At 39.9% G+C, this 20,587-nt stretch overlaps 2 protein-coding genes across 4 annotated transcripts in view; one reads left to right on the forward strand and one right to left on the reverse strand.

Annotated features, from left to right (window-relative positions):
* Window positions 1-20,587, reverse strand: part of cmss1 (cms1 ribosomal small subunit homolog) — a 285,389-nt gene that overhangs the window by 231,173 nt on the left and 33,629 nt on the right. The window lies entirely within an intron of this gene.
* Window positions 1-20,587, forward strand: part of filip1l (filamin A interacting protein 1 like) — a 250,830-nt gene that overhangs the window by 200,776 nt on the left and 29,467 nt on the right. The window contains exon 1 of one of the 2 annotated variants that reach the window (XM_008107830.3): window positions 17,715-17,870. The exons of the other annotated variant lie outside the window; for it this stretch is intronic. The gene's annotated coding sequence lies outside the window, so the exon portion shown is untranslated. Of the gene's footprint in view, window positions 1-17,714; window positions 17,871-20,587 lie in introns of those variants that run through there. 2 annotated transcript variants of the gene reach the window in all.

Below are 20,587 nucleotides of genomic sequence, written 5' to 3' on the forward strand. Positions count from 1 at the left end.
TGTGTCTGCCCTCTTCACCTTCAGATTAGACATACTGGCTGGACCTCTGTGCTTATTAAGTCCTTCGAGACCTGGAACACATGCAGTCAGAAGAAAAAAATTAAACAAACGGACCATGTTCTTGAAAATTTAAGTAAAACAGCCACTTCAACAGCTAAGTGCACCAATTACATAGTTAGTTACTATTAGGGCAACAAGTCCCTCCCTTGCCTTCTTATTGCCATATGACAGTATTTTTTTTAATCTGTAATTTCCATTCACTATTTAAAACATGTGTTGCCATTTAAATGTCAAAAAAGGCATCTCTCAACTATCCCCTTTAGGTATGATGAAACTGCCGACTGAAAGGAGCCATGGAGCATACCAGTAGGAGTTATTCACATTTCTATTTTCTTTTAACTTATTTTCCTCTGAAGTTTATTTATTCTGTACATGAGCATTTACTATAATGACATCCATGACTCGTAATTCAGAAAATATAATGTCACAAATGAACTGCAATATGGCTAACTCAGGTATGTTGCTTTATAAGAAGCCGCTGTACATAAAGCAATGTCTCCAGTTTCTAGATGGAAGGATTATTTTGTAAAACACTTCAGCCCACTGTCATCAGTGCTGGTGATCCAACATGCTTTTCTTAAAAACAAAACATAAGAAAACAAAACCCATTAGCTATAGTTCCAGATTTAGTCTGCTTTTTCACAGAGGACTTGTTCATTCAGGATCAAATGAGGTGGTGCATTTTTAAGTTTTTCCAAACAGACTGTCTCAGAAAACATGAAAGGCCATTCCCACATAAACACTGAAGCAGTGGGTTGGATGATCATACATAGAACATCATTCAGGAAAAAATTAACATACAAGATTATTTACTGCCACTGGTATGACTGAGGTCACAGGGTTGGGAGGCTCAAATGTTCCAAAGACATTAACCTAAGCCCACAAGTATACCTAAACTTAGGTAACACTCCTGTCTTTTAACAACAGGAATGTTGAGTCTCAACTCAGGATCTACTGAGATGATTCTGCAAAAATCAACTTGTGCAAACCCCTCTGTTCCCATACCAACATACTTTACTTGAACTCTTATTTATTTATTTATTTACAGCATTTATATTCCATCCGAAGGAGACTCAGGGCAGATCACATTGCACACATAAAGGCAAACATTCAATACCATAACATAGAACAGAGACAGACGCAGGCACAGGCTGGCCTCGAACTCATGACCTCTTCGTCAGAGTGATTTGTTGCAGCTGGCTGCTAACCAGCCTGCACCACAGCCCGGCCTCGATGTACTCTTGGCCTCGGTGTACTATCCTGAAGCACAGCATTGTAAATGTGGATGTTTTGGTCCACAACATCCGCAATCCCTCAGCCAGCGTCCATAGTCCAAAAAAAGAACTTTCCCAAGCATAGGGGTGATGATTGTATGGACACTACAAAGGCATTCAAATGTGATCCTATATAATCTTTAGAAATACATCTACAAAGATGAAGTTTTAACTCAATGTCTTATATAAACACCCACATACTCTTTTCCAACCCCCAATGTATGTGACTTTTGACATTTGTTATAGTTTGTTATGATTGCAGACCCACGATCACTACTGGAATTCATGAGGGCAGACCTACTGCGCATGCACAAGTTTTTCAGCACATTACAGGATCTGACAGTAATGCCTTGTAGGCAAAGTTACTATGTCCTTCTTCCAGGAATTGTTCCTAATCCCATCACCTTACAATGAATCCCACCTGGTAATTTGATTGCTGGCCAGCATGAAAAGAAGGGATTAAATGCACTATAAAAAGATATGCCAAACCACTTAATGTTCCAAGAAATTAGTGGAAGGTTTATTCATTTCAACTAGATTAAAAAGGAACTACTTTTGTTAGGCACACAAACCTTGGAAAAATTACTTCCTAGACTATAGTTCCTCACTATGACTACTAGTTTTGCTGACTGGTGAATTATAGTCCAAAAAAGTACTGAGTATACTCATGGATAAATTGACCTCATGTATAGTTCAAGGGCAGGTTTTGGGGGCAAAATTATAGATTTTGTTATGACCCGTGGATAAGTCGAAAGTCATTCCATGGAGGGGGAAATACATCAATGCCACCTCAGGGAAACAGCCATATAATAATAATAATAATAATAATAATAATAATAATAATAATAATAATAATAATAATAACTTTATTTATACCCCGCCACCATCTCCCCAACGGGGACTCGGGGCGGCTTACATGGGGCCATGCCCAAAGCCATACAATATAACAGAATATAAAACAACATATCATAACACAATTTAACAATACAATAAATAATAACATACATTACAACCCAAAATTCAAAAAAAGCAATAAAAACCAGGGCAGGCCACATGAACACTAAGTTGAAACTCGCTGAGAAAGACATATAAATAAAACCACGGGGAGCAGGGACATAAAATAGTGGAACAGTCTAGAGGATAGATATCCCAGGGGAATAACCGAAGAAAAATATGACAGTTACTCTCCAAAGGCACACTGGAAGAGCCATGTTTTTAAGTCTTTCTTAAAGGCTAGCAAAGTGGGGGCCTGCCTAATCTCAATGGGCAGTGAATTCCACAGTCGGGGGGCCACAGCAGAAAAGGCCCTCTCCCTTGTTCCCACAAGACGGGCCTGAGATATAGGCAGTGGCGACAGGAGAGCCTCCCCTGACGATCGAAGAGATCGGGCGGGTTTATGATAGGAGATACGGTCACTAAGGTAGGAGGGTCCCAAACCGTTTAGGGCTTTATAGGTGATAATCTGCACCTTGAATTGGGACCGGAAAATGAAGGGCAGCCAGTGGAGCTCCTTGAACAAGGGAGTAGATCTTTCCCTGTAGCTCGCCCCCGTTATTAATCTGGCCGCCGAGCGCTGGACCAATTGTAATTTCCGGGCCGTCTTCAAGGGAAGCCCCACGTAGAGCGCATTACAGTAGTCCAGCCTAGAGGTAACAAAGGCATGCACCACCATGGTCAAGTCAGACTTCACGAGGTATGGTCGCAGTTGGCGCACAAGTTTGAGTTGTGCGAAAGCCCTCCCGGGCACCGCCGACACCTGAGCCTCAAGCGTCAACGCTGAATCCAGGAGGACTCCCAAACTGCGGACCTGTGATTTCAGGGGGAGTGCAACCCCGTCCAGCACAGGCTGCCACCCAATACCCCGATCAGACAAGCGACTGACCAGGAGGGCCTCTGTCTTGTCAGGATTGATCCTCAGCTTGTTCCTCCTCATCCAGTCCGCCACTGGTTCAGCATCCAAGGGGCTTCCTTGGAGTCAGATGGGAACGAGTAGTGGATTTGCGTGTCATCTGCGTAGAGATGGCAACACCCTCCAAAACTCCGGATGACCTCTCCCAGCGGTTTCATGTAGATGTTGAATAGCATGGGGGATAGGATAGACCCTTGCGGGACCCCACAGGTCAAAGGCCAGGGGTCCGAGCAGGTATCCCCCAGCTTCACCATCTGGGAATGGCCCTCCAGGAAGGACCGGAGCCACTGAAGAACTGTGCCACCAAGCCCCATCCCGGAGAGCCTCCCCAGAAGGATACCATGGTCGATGGTATCAAAAGCCGCTGAGAATTCCAAGAGAACCAGCAGGGTCACACTCCCCCTGTCCAGCTCCCTGCAGAGGTCATCCACCAAGGCGACCAAAGCCGTCTCGGTACTGTGCCCAGGCCTGAAGCCAGACTGCGAGCGGTCCAGAAAATCAGTGTCATCGAGGAACTTCTGGAGCTGCGTGGCAACCACCCGCTCCAGAACCTTGCCCAAAAACGGGAGATTGGAAATTGGTCTGTAGTTGTTACAAACAGATGGATCTTAAACTGCCACCACCATCTTAAGCTGCCACCACCCATACATTTTAAAAGACCAGAAATGGTGCCATAGCAGAGAAAATAGAAGAGGCCAGTGCTTCTTTTACATTCTCCCAGGACAGACTAAGTTCTGGTGTTGGAATCACAGACGCTTTAAAGGGCCAGACTTAAAAGTGACTTCAAAACAGAGGTTATTGAAACAAAAGGAAAAGGATGCAGGGATACTTAAATGCAGTTCCACTAGTCAAAACTCAAAAACCCAAACCACACCTGGTCCAAAAGGTAAACAGAAATGTAATCCAGATCAACTGGATGCAAAGAGCAACAAGTCAAACAAAGCGCTCTAAGGCAAAACAAAAAGGCACAGTACACAAATGGTTAACAAAGGAACTTGCAAGGTCGAAGCAGGAGGAATCCAAAGCAGCGTTGCTTCAGTGTCCGCAGAAGCAGTGTCTTTAGCCAAACCGATTAAGTCCAAACTGCAGATCCGAGTCCAACGCCAAACATGAAACAAGCAGCAGCAAGACTACAAGAAACTTTCCCAATACACAGCACACAAACGCACATCAGCACCTTGCCTTCTGCAAAGACTCCTTATCCCTCAACCCGCTTTTATCTACAAATCACCATCAGAAGATGAACTGACCACCGCCCCATCACTGTCCCCCGCAGCTGCTCCCAGCTCTTCAAGTGAATTCCCTTGACTCTCCCTCTAATTCCTCCATCTCCTGTCAAGACTTACATCCCCCCACGAATCAGTTGGATCCCCTGATTGCCAGTCTTCACTCCCAGAGAACCCCATAAAGGTATCACTAGTTGTTGGTGCCTCACAAATAGCTTGCACTTCTCTTATCTTAGTCCAATCCATGGTGTCTCCTTCTTCTCCTTCACTCATTGACCCATCATCCCCAGAGAATCCCTCAAACGACTCTTCATCTGTAGGTGCTGTAAGTATGTCCCAGATCCTCTTTCTCTGCTGCTCATCATCAGATTCCTGCTCCCGAGTAACCCTTTTTCCCCTTCTGGCATCCATACTACTGTTTGTAACGTTACTCACAGGCTCTACTACAACATCTGGCCTTAGAAGGGTTCCTTTCACTGACCTGGGTTTTTTGGGTTGATTTTTGCCTATAATTTCTAGACTTATATATGATTATATAGGGCAACTTTCCCCAAACTGGAGTGTCAAAATTCTCCTGACATACAAGTGTGATTCAGTTCCACGTGGCACATAAAACCTGGTTTTGAAACGATAGCAGTACAAACTGGCCAACATCCTGTATGGCTCAGAATAGTAGAAAAGACAGCTGGTCAATCACTGATTCCCCCCAAACTTGCTACAGCTCCTCACAGTAATCTTCCAAAGATCTCAGAAAATGATGCAGTCATTTTGCATCTAGTTCTGGGGACATAAACCAAGCACTACAACGGGCACTCTAAATCTGCAAATTCGAACAATAATGGATTATCATGCCCTGTATTGTGAAATTGTGACAACATGAACAGAGACATGCTGAAGCATGCACAATCACTTCATCACCGTTTAATATGAAGTGTTGTGAATGAGTCTTCCGAGGCTGTTAGTGACAATGGTAGGATCAGGAGGGGTAGGAAGACTCCTCGCGAGGAGGGCTCGTTGGAAGACTTACACAGGAAAAGGGTCAAGGAGTTACTTGAGAAATCCTCAGATGAGGATTCATTTGGGGATTTGGAAGGGGATCCTGAGGTGGAAATGACTGCTGAGGATCCGGTGGTGGCGGAAGGAGTTGGCATAGACTGGGCATGGGCTCCGGAGGATCTTGGGGAGGAAACTGGGCCCATGGATGCTGAGGACGCAGGAGAAGCTTGGGTTTCTTCAGAAGCAGACCCCACATGGTCTGCCTGGAGGAATTAGGGCAATTCCGCAGGTGTGGACAGGGTTGGGCGTAGGCAGGGCGATTCTGACTCTGATGAGGAACTTGGGACGCCTGATCCTAAGGCGTTGGTTGTTTGGACGCCCAAGGAAACCTAAATAAATTGGGGATTTTTGGCCATTGTTCTTTGCGTGTGGCAAGGTGTTGTTGGGCGCCATTGGGTTTCCTGTACGTAACTCCGAAGACTGGCTTGGGACTTTGCAACCGATGTAAGTTTGATCCGGGTTATTCTATGACGGAGGGCTGGAACTGTGTGGGTTTTCTCTTTGGACTGCATTGTTATTACTATATTGCATTAGCTGCTGCTCGGCTCCGTCGTTTTGGCTCTTTGTGTTATCCCATGACGTGGACCTTGCTGTGACGATTTCACCCTTTGGACCTTGGACCGGTATTTGATTTGGCATATCTCTTCGCTCTCAAACTCAGCTTGGCATCATTCCCGTCTCTGTGGCTGACTTCCGTTGCTGACCGCTGGCTTCGTCCTCGACTCTGATGCTGTTTTCCAAACCTGACTCCGGACCAGCTTGACTTTGCTACGACGCTTCGTTCTCTTGACATCTGGCTTGGCTTTCGACTCCGCAGCGACTTATCGCTATTGCTTCAGCGTTTTCCAGCTTTGTTTACCTGCGCCGCTTTTGGTGAAGAACTTTAGCCCGGTTTGGGCTTTCTCTTTAGTTTGGCCTTTTGGGCGTACTTTTGGGTTTCAGGGAAGTTTTGAGCCTTTGGAACTATTTGCCCTTGTTGGTTTTGCCGTTTTGAGTCTGCCTTGCAATTTTGAACTGAATTCAAGCACCTTGGTTTTAATCCGGATTATATCTCTGGATAATCCGGATTATATTCCGGTTTGTTCTTTTGGCGTTTTCTTTGTTTTGACTGCTTATTTACACTGAAGTTTAAGCGTTATAAGCTCTTTGGACAGTTTGCTGAGTTTTATTTGAGTTGTTTGTTAAATAAACTGCACTTAGCTCTCAGTTGGCGTCTGACTCTTGACATGATGTGTAATCTATTTTTACCTGTTTAATACCCATGGGGGATCCTAGACCCAACTCCCTGTAGATACGGCAGATAATGCTCTGAATTTAGCTGCCTCTCCACTAGACACGGAATAATTGGAGGATAGGCTTCAGGGGCTGTGTAGTAAGTTGAATGGACTTTGATCAATGCAGGAGAAAAAAAGGATACAACTTTTGCATCAACAAAAAAAGACATGCAAGGTTGACTCAAACCAATATATACCACTAGCAGAATGCCAGCAATTTAATTTATTCTAAAGGTCAGTATCTACTTGTACAGATTACAGATTGATATTTTTCTGTCTGAATTTAACAGCAGCCTAACTTACAGAAATCAAAAGATGAAGGTTATATCTCAAGGTAGAAAGAGACATTATTAACTATCAAGCTGCTGTCAAGATCCCTGTACAAGAAACTAATTAAAAATATATTTGAAAAATTGGTTGAAAAATTGGCAACCTGACTAATTTATATACAACTAGCTGTGCCCGGCCACGCGTTGCTATGGCGTTGTCTGGTAGTGTTGGTGAGAAATGGTTGAGGTAGTGGTGGTATTGAATGTCTGTTGTATGGTTGTCTTTATGTTTAATATGCATTTGGTTGTTTGTGTACTGTGAAAGTGGTGAGGATAGAGGGGGGTCTACGTCCCTGTGTAGTATTGTATAGTATTTATACGTTGTCCAAGTGTTGTGAATGCTTGGATTGTGTCCTGCTGCATAGTAGAAAGGGTTGGGCTGGATGGCCCTTAGGGGTCTCTCCAAACTCTTGTGCCTGTCCCCTGGGCTGAGTAGGTTGCTAGGAGACCAAGTGGGCGGAACTTAGCCTTGTAACTGGCAGTAATTGGATAAAAACAATTATTCTTCTCCCTCTAATTAGGACCTTATTTTTCTTTTCTTTTTGTTGTATCAACCTAGAGCCGTGGATGATGGGTTGTATTGTCAAATTTCGAGGTTGGGGGGCCTGTAGTTTTGTTGTTTTGTCCACTGCCCTGATGCCATCACTCTTTTATATATATAGATATGGAATCCGCATTTGCAGTCTCTTCTTGACTTTAATCTATTAATAACATGGAATCAATGGCAACTGGCAAGTGATCAATCCAGGAGGCATTGTTATTTGAACCTGTATATAGGAAAGATGAGGCCCCCGGTGGCGCAGCAGATTAAACCACTGAACTGCTGAACTCGCTGACAGAAAGGTTGGTGGTTCAAATCCGGGGAGTGGAAGGAGCTCCCGCTGTTAGCCTCAGCCTCTGCCAACCTAGTAGTTTGAAACATGTAAATGTGAGTAGATCAATAGGTATCGCTCCGGCAGAAAGGTAACAGCACTCCGTGCAGTCATGCTGGCCACATGACCTTGGAGGTGTCTATGGACAACGCCGGCTCTTTGGCTTAGAAATTGAGATGAGCACCAACTTCCAGAGTCGGACATGGCTAGACTTAATGTCAGGGAAAAACCTTTACCCTTACTATAGGTAAGATGCTTACCTAAAAGAAAGACTCACTAAACTCAATGGCTCTTGCACCTGAGTAGTTGAGCACAATAATGTGTTGTTAATGTACCTTTAGAGGCTAAGTTTCCTATTCATTCCACTACTCAATTTATTTCAAGTGAATTTTTCCTCAGTAAATGTAACTGTAAGCTGCAAGGAAATTGCTCTGCCCTCTTTGCAGTTATTAGCAGCAGCAATTACATTCTGCTATATGAAAATTTAACAAAATGCTTCATAGAGCTAGTTATAAAATGCTGAATATTATTTTTCTCTCCCTCCCCTACAGCACTTATAGAAAGAATCTTTTAAATGTGTACTTGACTCATTTTATCTGTTTATCTTTTTTTCCTGTGAATAAATCTATTTAAGGCAAATACTTTAATATATTAAAATGTATTTACATCCTGCAATATGGAATGAACGAAAAGCATTCCCCCGTTAACTAGCTATAGCATCCTGCCCTCAGGCTAGCTCCATTTAATAAGCTGTACTTTCCACTGTATGACACAATGTCTTCTTATTTATTATGGTGCCTGAACATTTTGTGGGGGTACAAAAAAGTAAGAGTGACTCAGCAGATGCGATGATGTCATATGGTGGTACTTGAGAAATAATTGAATGTTATATTAAATTTGTTGCTTGCAAAAAAGCTAAAGTTTTGGTTCTCTTTAAAAAAAAAGTGTTGTAATCAGGAGAATAATTGTTTAAGCCTTTCTCCTCCTAGTGTGATCCTGACCTTGGCTTCAAATGATACATCATTTTATTACTTTTTTTTTCTTTTTCTTTTTTTTTGGTTATTCGGCTACAGACGAAGTTGCCACTTTGGTTTTCATTTCATTTGTCCTTCTCATCTCCTCAATTCAAATATTTGTATGTTCCTTGCCAGAATGCACATTACTAAAGGGGAGATGAAGAAGCAGGAGGTGAGCAGAAAAAGAGAAAAAAAGAGCTTATTTTTGTGGCCAAGGAAGGAAAATTCATCTAACAGTACAAAGCGATAAATAATATTAATAATATTTGTTGCTTAAAATAATTCATCAGCTGTCACCCTTAATGCAACTGAACTGACAGACATCACCTTGCCTTTGGGTAGTAGATCCCTGAAGAGGGATTTCACACCAACAAAGGCCCCTTTCATACAGCTGAATAAAATCTTACGTTTTCTGCTTTGAACTGGAATATATGACAGTGTGGATTCAGATAACCCAGTTCAAAGTAGATATTGTGGGATTTTCTACTTTGATATTCTGTGTGGAAGGGCCCAAAGAAAGGGCTGGTGAGAGAGGGAGAACCCAGACCCATGGCCAGGTCAAGATGGATCTCTTATAAATGTGCTTGAGAAATGTCCTTCCTTATAGAAGAAAGATTCAGTTAAACAAAGTGTTTCAAGATCCTGCAATGCCATTTGGAAGTTCACTCTTACATATCAAAGTGGTATCCCTGAGTGCTTATCTTGGGCTGGATCTTGTCCCCAAGATATTAGCAAAGTATTTTTCCAGCACAGAGAAATGAAGCACAGGCCCAAGACAAATACTATATCATCAATCTTCTATACAGATAGATCAACATTTTAAGTGCAGTTATTTCCTTAGAAATCCACTTTCCAGAATGGTGCATGAGGGAAATATTAAGCAGTGTGTCAGTTCAGCACAAATTCCTCAACAGAAATAAACTTGCTCCGTTTCTCTGGAGTACCGATACAACCATTCAACTAGGCAGGGATTTACATTTGGAAGGAGGAAGTTCTTACACAATTATGATACTATCATAAGGTAAGAGTTACTGTGAGAGAACAGATTTAAAGAGATACATTTTAAAAAGGTGTATTAGTAACTGAATCTATCATGAGAACATTAACATTTTCAGAAATACTGTAACCATACCCTTGGAACTTAATACCTCTATAGTTCAATACAGGAATAGTTGTTTCTATATGTAGACTGCAATTCCATATTGGATGCAAAAAGTGAGCTAAACTAGGCATACAGGTTCATTTCACACTGTGCTCTTGAAAATGTTACATGAGAATGCAGCAAACACATTAGCTAACATGAGAATCATCCTTGTCAGGGAAGTGTAACCTGTTACAGCTCCTTCTTGAAAGGCAGGAGAAATTGAAGTTGATATCTGTAACATTCATTTATTAAGGAAATTTTATACTGTTCTTCACTGAATGATTACATCATCCACTCAGATCCTTCAGAGGCCTCACCAGATACATCTCTGGCTACAACCCCTTTCTCGAACAGCCAAAAAAGTGTCATGGAAGTGCTGAATTAATTCAATGGGGACTTTGGTCACGATGACCAAAGAGTGGGAGAAAATATCAATCTCTGAAACAATCTTTAAAAAAGAAAGAAGTCACGAGTGGAGTGCCGCAGGGTTTTGTCCTGGGCCCGGTTTTGTTCAACATCTTTATTAATGACTTAGACGAAGGGTTAGAAGGCACGATCATCAAGTTTGCAGATGACACCAAACTGGGAGGGATAGCCAACACTCCAGAAGACAGGAGCAGAATTCAAAACGATCTTGACAGACTAGAGAGATGGGCCGAAACTAACAAAATGAAGTTCAACAGGGACAAATGCAAGATACTTCACTTCGGCAGAAAAAATGGAAATCAAAGATACAGAATGGGGGACACCTGGCTAGACAGCAGTACATGTGAAAAAGATCTTGGAGTCCTTGTGGACAACAAGTTAAACATGAGCCAGCAATGTGATGCGGCTGCTAAGAAAGCCAACGGGATTTTGGCCTGCATCAATAGGGGAATAGCGTCTAGATCCAGAGAAGTCATGCTCCCCCTCTACTCTGCCTTGGTCAGACCACACCTGGAATACTGTGTCCAATTTTGGGCACCACAGTTGAAGGGAGATGTTGACAAGCTGGAGAGCGTCCAGAGGAGGGCAACTAAAATGATCAAAGGTCTGGAGAACAAGCCCTATGAGGAGAGGCTTAAAGAACTGGGCATGTTTAGCCTGCAGAAGAGAAGGCTGAGAGGAGACATGATAGCCATGTACAAATACGTGAAGGGAAGTCATAGGGAGGAGGGAGCAAGCTTGTTTTCTGCTGTCCTGCAGACTAGGACACGGAACAATGGCTTCAAACTACAGGAAAGGAGATTCCACCTGAACATCAGGAAGAACTTCCTCACTGTGAGGGCTGTTCGGCAGTGGAACTCTCTCCCCCAGACTGTGGTGGAGGCTCCTTCTTTGGAGGCTTTTAAACAGAGGCTGGATGGCCATCTGTCGGGGGTGCTTTGAATGCGATTTCCTGCTTCTTGGCAGGGGGTTGGACTAGATGGCCCATGAGGTCTCTTCCAACTCTACTATTCTATGATTCTATGAAAAAACCTTGACTATATCATAGCATGTGCTATTAAAAGGTTACCGACCAAAGAAGGTCAAATAGTATGCTCAAGCAGGGTATGATTCTTCACAATAAGGTCAACCCTAGCCAAAACACACTTGGTGAACTTGAAAAAAAGAACCATTCACTTCACAGCTGTTATGTGTTAATGGGATAAGAAAGAATCTGCAGGATAATATTGCAAATGGTCTCCTGAGCGTGCTAAGACAATTGTTAAATGTCTTAAGTGTTTTAAAGATGGCACAAGACTCTACTGTTATGCTAGTATGCACAACCCTTTGAAAACTGTCACAAAAGCAATACGATATTTTATTCCCAATCAGAACATAAGCTTTCACCATTTGCAGAATAAGAATATTAAAGTGCATCAAAAAGAATTAATTTAACATAAAAAATACAAGAGTTGAAGCCCAAATTATCTGAAAGCATTGAGTAGACAAAACAAACTGGGCTAAACAGTCAAGAAAGAGCAATTTTGTGTTGGCACGCAAGGGATGCAATGACCTAATCAAGTCTTAGCTCTAGTTTCTCTGATTCTGTGGTATTCTATCCTGCCATAATATTTACAAGTACAACTTTTTAAAAAAAAAAACCCCTATGATTAGTTACTAAGGAGACAGGGATTGTTTAGATGGAGTCAGCAGCTAAATCCTTCCCTCTCCTCTTATAGAAGAGTGTGTGTCTAAGGTCCCACTGTTTCCCCAACTCCTTACTAATAGTCTGTTTCCACAATATAAAATACATTTTATTTATATGAACTTCTGTCACGGGAGAAACTACACCCCAGTGGTAGAGCACACATGTTACAAGAAAAAGGTTCTCAGTTTGACTTTTAGCACTTTTCTTGGTTTGTGTGTGGGGTTTAGAAAGAACCTGAATAACAGAACCAGACACCCTGGAGAGCGACTGCCTGTCACACTACACAGTTTTGGGAGTGATAGTCTCATAATTTAACACAGTATAAGGTAGCTTTATATGTCTGTCCACATTAAAACCAGACCAACAGGAAATAAAGTTTTCATTAGTTAAATTGGTAAAATAAGAAATAGAAGTGGATACTATAATTAAAGTTACCCTATTATAACAAGAAAGGAAAGGAATAGCATGCAGTCCCACATGTTTAAGTTAATTCTGTGATGGCCTCCAAGTGTTGTACATCTCTAAATATTTATTAAGTGGAGAGAACCATCTCAATATTTTAAGCTGAACTATACAACATATTGTGCAGGGTTTGGCTTCTTTATTTAGCAGCATATCCCAATCTCAACTGTACTTGAAAAAGATGGTGATCCTAAGATGAACCCAAGATGAACCCATCATGAGGTTTTCTTGGCAAAATTTATTCAGAGAAGGTTTGCCATTACCTTCTGCTGAATCTGAGAGTGTGTAATGTGTTCAGTGGATTTCTGTGGCAATGCAGGAATTCAAACCCTTGTCTCTCAGAATCTTGATCCATCACACAAACCAATACATCACGCCAGATTTATAACACATAACTATGCCTTGTTAAATATCTTTCTTGAACCAAAATATTGGGAGGAGAGGGAGAAAGAAGAAATTAAACAAATGGTGCAGGCCAGTGTACCAGAGCAAAGCAGCATATCTAAATTCTCTCCCACAACTTCCATGTTTGTGGGAATCACATTTTTTCTTGTGGGAATCATATTATGTTTTTGTTTTCTTGTTTAACATTAAGAGAGGGTATTCCACCATGGGATGTCTCCACCTACAGTCTAAAGTTGGACATTTCCAAAAGGGTTGTTTCAAATGATATATGGAAAGAGATCAATGACTGTAGTAGACCTTGAGATTTGGTCACCTTGCATTTTGTGTCAGGAAATAGTGACTAACAAATAATTGACAGATGAGGCAGACAGCCTTACAAGATTCTGCTCAGGACCAGTTTATGGTCTATGGCAGCCCTTCACAACCTGTAGCCCTCCAGGTGTTTGGAACTCCAAATCCAAGTCAAAAACACCAGGAAGGCTATAGGTTGTGCAGCGTGGTCTATGCTATACTCCGTTTTTCTGACCAAGACACTAGCAGAACATTCAATCTTAAGACAAAAACTAAGTTTCAAATTTCCAAGATGCAAAGCATGATATGAATGAAGTCATCAAAAGAAGAATCTTAACACCACAACTTGCAATGGAATACAAGGAAAACCTGTTTAGATTTACATCAAATCGGGGGGGGGGGGGGTGTGCACAAATATTGGAATGTGTACTCCTGAGTAACTTGTTCCATCAGCTGACACTATAAAATTATCCTCCTTCCTGTACATTTTTATTTGGTCACCAAATGAAGGACACATATAATCGAGCTTCAGGTCAGAGTAAAATTGTGGTTAACCTCTTTCCTGCAGGAAAGGGTTAGTTTGGGAAGGGAGGGAGACTCCAAGTTCTCAACCTATAGAAATTATTTCAGAGGCTACAGTAGGGGACTACACTGTTGTGCACACACACAAAATAATTCTTCTTCCCCTTGCATATTCTTCCAGTTAAATCTAAGATCTTAAAACTTGTACCAATGAATATCAGTCCGTACCTGTTAACAGTCAATCTGATTCTGAGAGAATTTTGAAAGCTTATTTACATACCAATGATGTCAAGAAAATCTGAGCGAATGAAGCACTTTGTCTGAGCTTACATGAACATTTCTGGCACAGATTAATTGAAAGGCAAATGCTCTAACATATAGAAAGAAAGAGTTGGATGGATTATTGTATCATTGCAAGCATCTCAAAAAGCACAATGAAATACATCTGTGCTCTTCTCTTGATGACCATTCTGCATCAGCATCAGACAATACAATTTTTGAGATGTCATTACGTGTAAAACAGGTTTGACAACAAATGCAAAGCAGTTATTCTTTGGGCATCCTAGCCTTGCTTAAATTATGCCTTCATTGCAGATATCAGGAGTATCGGGAATCCATTTAGGGGGAAAAAGTTGAAAGTCATTATAGTTAGAAGCAAAAGAGACAAAAATCTACTATTACTATCCAAACAGAAATCCTGAATAACAAATGGGAACAAATACTGAAGATCTCCACATGTGCATCTGTAGCAGTTGGAGCAAGAAACAATGTCATATTTTTTTGTTTTGCATGCAGGACTCCTTATCCAGCCATGGAAAGCCATATGATTCCTCCTTGGGGAGGGGTCCTTGGCGTATTGTCAGACCCAGCTCCAAAAATATGATATATCTAAAGTACCTGAGATGTATCAATTGTATCCAAGAACTATATTTCAAAACAATAGAAGCTATGAATGGGTTACAAACCAGGGAGACAGAATCATAGAGTTGGAAGAGACCTCGTGGGCTATCCAATCCAATCCCCTCCCAAGAAGCAGGAAAAGCACATTAAAAGCATTGTTGTTATTAACAGTCATGTCCTAAATGATGAATATGGTGTATTAACCATTCATAAAATGATTTCTTTGACCGTACCCATAATGAGACATATCCTCTATTTTCCATCTGAAAGTATTATGAAACGTTTGACTTGTTAATCAGCTGCAGACAGTTACTTCTGAGATGACCACATTTAAATATGTGCTAGATATAGAAGAAAAAAAATACAAAGCAATGCAAGTATATCCATTACACATACTTTGTAGAAGAGTGTTGTTGTCAGCATCTGATCTGTATTCATATCAGAATTTATTGGCAGCCAACATAACTTCATTGGAAATGACAAATGAGATTGATTTGACTTATATCTGCATCCTACACCAAAATCAAGCACTTCACTACAGCATATATTAGCTTATCTACCTCAGATTCTTCTTTAAGTATGGTGTGGAGAACTGGAATTATGACATTGGAAACACATCCTTTATGCACAGTTTGTCATGTACAAAAGACATCTTCACTAATCAAGTCCCCTTGCTCACCAATAAAAGTAACTCCTTTTTTCTTTATCACTGCAGTGGCGATCTACCCTGGCCTCTCTGGCAAATCTTTCTAGGTAAAAAAGGAGGATTTGCCTGCCTCCTCACAATTAATTTACACAGAAAATCTCTCTTCACAGTTGTTTTCCATACAAAATGTATAGAAAAACATTACAGGAAAGCCAGAATTAGGTAGCGTCCACAAACTGGTATAGATCCTTATGGCCAATAATAATATATGACAATACTCTAGAGTTGTTTCAGATAAAATATTGATTGTATGATACAATCAATATTTTATCTGAAACAACTCTATCTTGATCTTCCACGTGAGAAGGTTCAAACCACTTCACCTATATATATATATATATATATATATATATATATATATATATATATATATATATATCAACAGAGTATTGTCATATATTATTGTTGCTATTAAAATGGAGGATCCTTCAGCTGATAATAAAAGCTAAGGACGATAACAGACTGAATGGTTCCTAAATCCAGCTCAAAAACCCCAGAGAAGTTCATCTAGGAAGTGATGCTACAGCTGAAGCACCATCTATAGAAAGGGAAACCACTCTAGAAGCCCCTACAGAATGACCAATGATGGAGGCAGGTGAGCAATTATCTTAACAGACAGGAAGAAGGCCATTGTTTCAATATACTGTTCCCAGACCTTGATGAAAAAAGGAATACTGAAGAGCATTTCTGCAAGCAAATTAAATTTATAAACACTTGCATTCTTTTTTAAAGATAGAAGTCACTATGTGAAACCTTTAATTATCCTCATTGAATAAGGTGATTGTAGCTTTGCAAGCAGAAGGTCTCACGTTGAATCATTGTTCAGTTAAAAGAAGTGTAGGTGATGATGACAATTTTCTGTCTGAATCTCCAGAGAGCTATTGCTAGCCATGCAATGATGGCTAGTCAAGCAAGACAATACTAGGCTAGCTGGACAAATAAACGGAGCTGGCAAAAGACAGCTTCCTCTGTTATAATGCACCATTCTTGATAAATTTATACTGAAAATATTTGCGAGTGAATGTATTTGAGTAAGTTTGTCTCTGTGTATGTATGAGTTTGTGACTTTGTGCTAATACAAACACACATCCTCAAAGGGATATACAGAAATATTACGGGACATGTTTTACTAAATCTTTGATCCCCTCATGCTGTTCCTTTTTTAATGCAAGCTTAGAGTTCATAATGTTTGCATGAACATTTAGGTATATATAGAGAAGCAACAAAGTTGCACTGCTAAACCACTTGCGCAATAAATTCCATTAATCTTATCACAATTTACTTCTAAGAAAGGTTGCACAGAATTGGGCTGCAAAGAGGTAAACCAAGTGCATAAAGGAAAGCTGTATGGATAATGCACTCAATTATTGAAAGTCTTTCATACCAACTCCATCCAATTCTTATGATGATTACATAGAGATAGTTCTCTCTAACCCACCTATGAGTCCCTTTCTTCCTCCTCATCCCTTTGATTATCACTAGAATATAGAAATAAACTTTTATCTCCCTAAATTCTAAAAGTAATCCTCTATACTTTAATTTTCTGTACATTTTACAATTATCAATCTCATAAATTTTCCCTTCGAATTGTTTCACACTAACAAAAATCCTGATCATATTAAGAAAAGCAGAAAATGGGTTTAAAGGGGAAACAGAGAGTACGTGCGTGTGTGTGCAGAAACACACACAAAACACACCCCAGTTTCCCATCTGGCCTTCCCATCATCACTTGAAGAATTGTTTTCTAGTTACATCATCAGGAAATAAAACACAGGGAGAAAAGGAGAAGGCTTGGGGTTCATAACTCTCTTAAGAGGAGTCCAGCTAGGTTTGAAATTTTGAGCAAAGGGGAAGGAAGGGGGCGAAGACAACTTCAAATCCCTCAAAACAATTACATTACAGAAAGCCAAGATTTTAACAAATTAGATTGCAGCCAGCTAATTGTTCTGTTATCAGTCTTTCCAACCCAGCCCTTGCGTACATGCATTTTGGCCAGAAACTGATCAAACAAAAAGTTTCACACTGCCCAGTGTCAGCTGGAGCCAGAATACATTAATAAGCCCCCTTTTTGTTGTTCTTGGTTCTGGCTATCATTGAAGTACACTACAGACAGGACGAGTCTGCACAACACTAGGGTTCCTTATATGGTATTGCCATGACGTAATGCTCCATAGGCTTGGGGCATGCAGAGAGTCTCTCTCTCATTGTTTGCTGTAACTGCAGGAATGCTCATATCCCTCATGCCTCAGAGACTCACACAGGACGGGGCTAGAGCTGCTAACTCAGGGAAGCTGTGCTTCATTCAATGAAGGTAAGAGGGAGGTTTGGGAATGAAGTCTCTTTTAGCAACCAATAGGCAGTTTGCTTCAAGCTTCTCTTGAAGAGATCCACAGAAGGCATGATTATTTGTAGAACACGGGCTGTTCCCTCACTTTTCTGGAGGGAGTCAGTTTTTTAGCATCAGCAAAAGCAAACCATCACCAAAGTATTTTAACTTTCTCCATTGAAAAAATAAGGAGCTCTTTCCAAAGGGAAAGACAAAGCATTAATACCAAGGAAAAGTGGAAGCTGTGAATTATATAGTTTCCCAGTACGTGCTGGACAGAGTCATCATGACTGTATCTCAAATAGTAGGAAAGGATCTAAAATGTTTAGCAATTCAATGTATATATATGTGGTGTATTAGGAGACATGCAGAAGCTTATATACACTAATATTAACTGTACTTCTGAACACCATTAGTCCTTACTTGACAGTGGAAGATGCAAACTGTATTCAATGGGATGGGATACTGGAAATGAAAAAAAATGCAAATACCAATGCAATTCTAGCCACTAGATTCCCATGTTTAGCTAGAAGAGATAAACAACAATTATCTGTAACCTGGTTAATAAGGAGTCTCAAGAAAAGTTGTGTGATTGAAGTTTTTTCTGCCCAGAAATGAGATCTTTGCAAGGTGTTTAGTGATCTGCGTTACCTCGCATTAAGGTCACACAACATTTCTCAGACTGTTAACAGAACAGAGGTTTGGACTCCTTAGAAAGCAATATGTATTATTTCACATATGTGTAGTACACATTCATGGGCAGATTAAAAAATGACAATTTAAAGTGAATCATGGGAATGCATATTACCTACGAGAGCAAATTTCAAAGATATATTTATGGGGAAAAATTCAAGATACATACAGATTTTTCCTAAACCATGTTTTAATTTATAAAATTCAAATTTTGCTTTTTTTACATTGTTTTCCTGGCAGTGAGTTGGAATTATGCAGTATTAATATCTTTAAGTGTTAAATGTTTTAGAAAGCTGATAGGAATGTTCTTTAAGATATACTTGCAATGTATAGCATATCAATATCATGATAGATATATATGCTACTTGTCATTTCAGAATTTTGCCTTTTTAAAAATAGCAGCATAGAAGTATTAAAGAGTAAAATCTGAATATTGGTTCATAAGAAATTTCCCAAATGTCGTAACATTCTGAAATGCTCAGTTTAAAGCTTTCACTCATACTGTAATAATACCTGCATCTCCAAATGTAAAGTGTAAACACTTCAATGGAAATCTCCTTTTAAGGAAAAGAATTAGAACTTCTTTCGGTAGTTTTGGACTGTTTCTGAAGAAATTTACACTATTGATAAACAAAAGCAACGCATCATCTTAAAAGATCTAAATCTTCCTTTTCGTGGGTTAATTATTTTCAGGAAAGGAATCTTTGTAAAACCCAGACACCATTTTTCAGCTGCATTTTTAAGACAAATCAAGATATAATGGTTTGCCAATTAGATGGTCAACTAATTGTTTTATTCGATTTGGCTAGCACTTTACCACCCACTCATTTTCAGAAATATTTCATTGCATTGAGGAGCAAAAAAACCACTCCTTGGTCCGAAATGAAATTACAAAACACAGGATTGTAATGCTGGAAAAATTAAAAAGCAAAATAAATTATATCAAATAGCAGACATGCAAACAAGAAAGTTGGTGTGTTTTTTTATTTGTTAATTGATTTGTTTATTTTTTATGATCTAGTAGTTTTCATTCAGGATTGGTTTGATTTGCATGTATACCTTAATATCAATCTAAAATTTCATTATAGGTATCAAAATTACTTGAAAAAAATTATTCGACAGGTTTGGTTTTAGATTCACAACCCAATAATACATTACTCAGCAGTCTTATTTTTTACATGATTCTTGGTGATCTGTACATTGTTTTAGGCCTACTAAAAGATGTTGAATGAAAATGAGTTTTCTCCTTAACTTTAGTTTCATTATCTAAATAATTTCACTGGGAGATAAAATTTGTGCTTAGCAATCCCCTAAATAAATTCAAAGGACCACATGTTGCTTTTCATATTTTATTTAAATATATGTTAACGCTGCAATCTCATACACACTTACTTCTTAGTAAGTGCTATAAAACTCATTGGGCTGCACTTCTGAGCAGACTTGCAAAACGAATTGCACTTTTAGTGTGGCAGTGCTGAACTTATAGATAAATATTATGTTTTTAGAGATAGCACATGGAAAGCATGGCAAGAAACTGTGATGACTACATGACCTTAAATGAAGAGAGTTCAATATTATTAATACCACTGTAAACAATGTTCATAATGAATTCATACAACCTATTATGAAGAGAAACCACCTATTTTTTTCTTTAACAAGGCTACATATATTACAACAGAGTTTCAAATATCATTTTGATATAAACTTATCAAAAGCAATGACATAAGTATTTCCCCAGTATATCTTTGACCTATCAGTTGATACCATGCATCTAATGAAGTGGGCAGCAGTTCACACAAAGCTTATGCCAAATAAAACTTGTTAGGCTTTGAAGATACCACAGGGCTGTTCGTTGTTATTCCTGTCACTAAAGTTAGTATGACTTAATGTATGTTGTTAAGTCAGCAGCCAGAGTAACTACCGCTTTGTCCTATCTGAGGCAGCCAATTTCTTCACTTACAATGCAATCTTCTTAATGGTTGCTCAGAAGTAAGTCACACTGAAGTCAA

This window comes from Anolis carolinensis, chromosome 3 (assembly GCF_035594765.1).
Source record: "Anolis carolinensis isolate JA03-04 chromosome 3, rAnoCar3.1.pri, whole genome shotgun sequence".
NCBI lineage: Eukaryota > Metazoa > Chordata > Lepidosauria > Squamata > Dactyloidae > Anolis > Anolis carolinensis.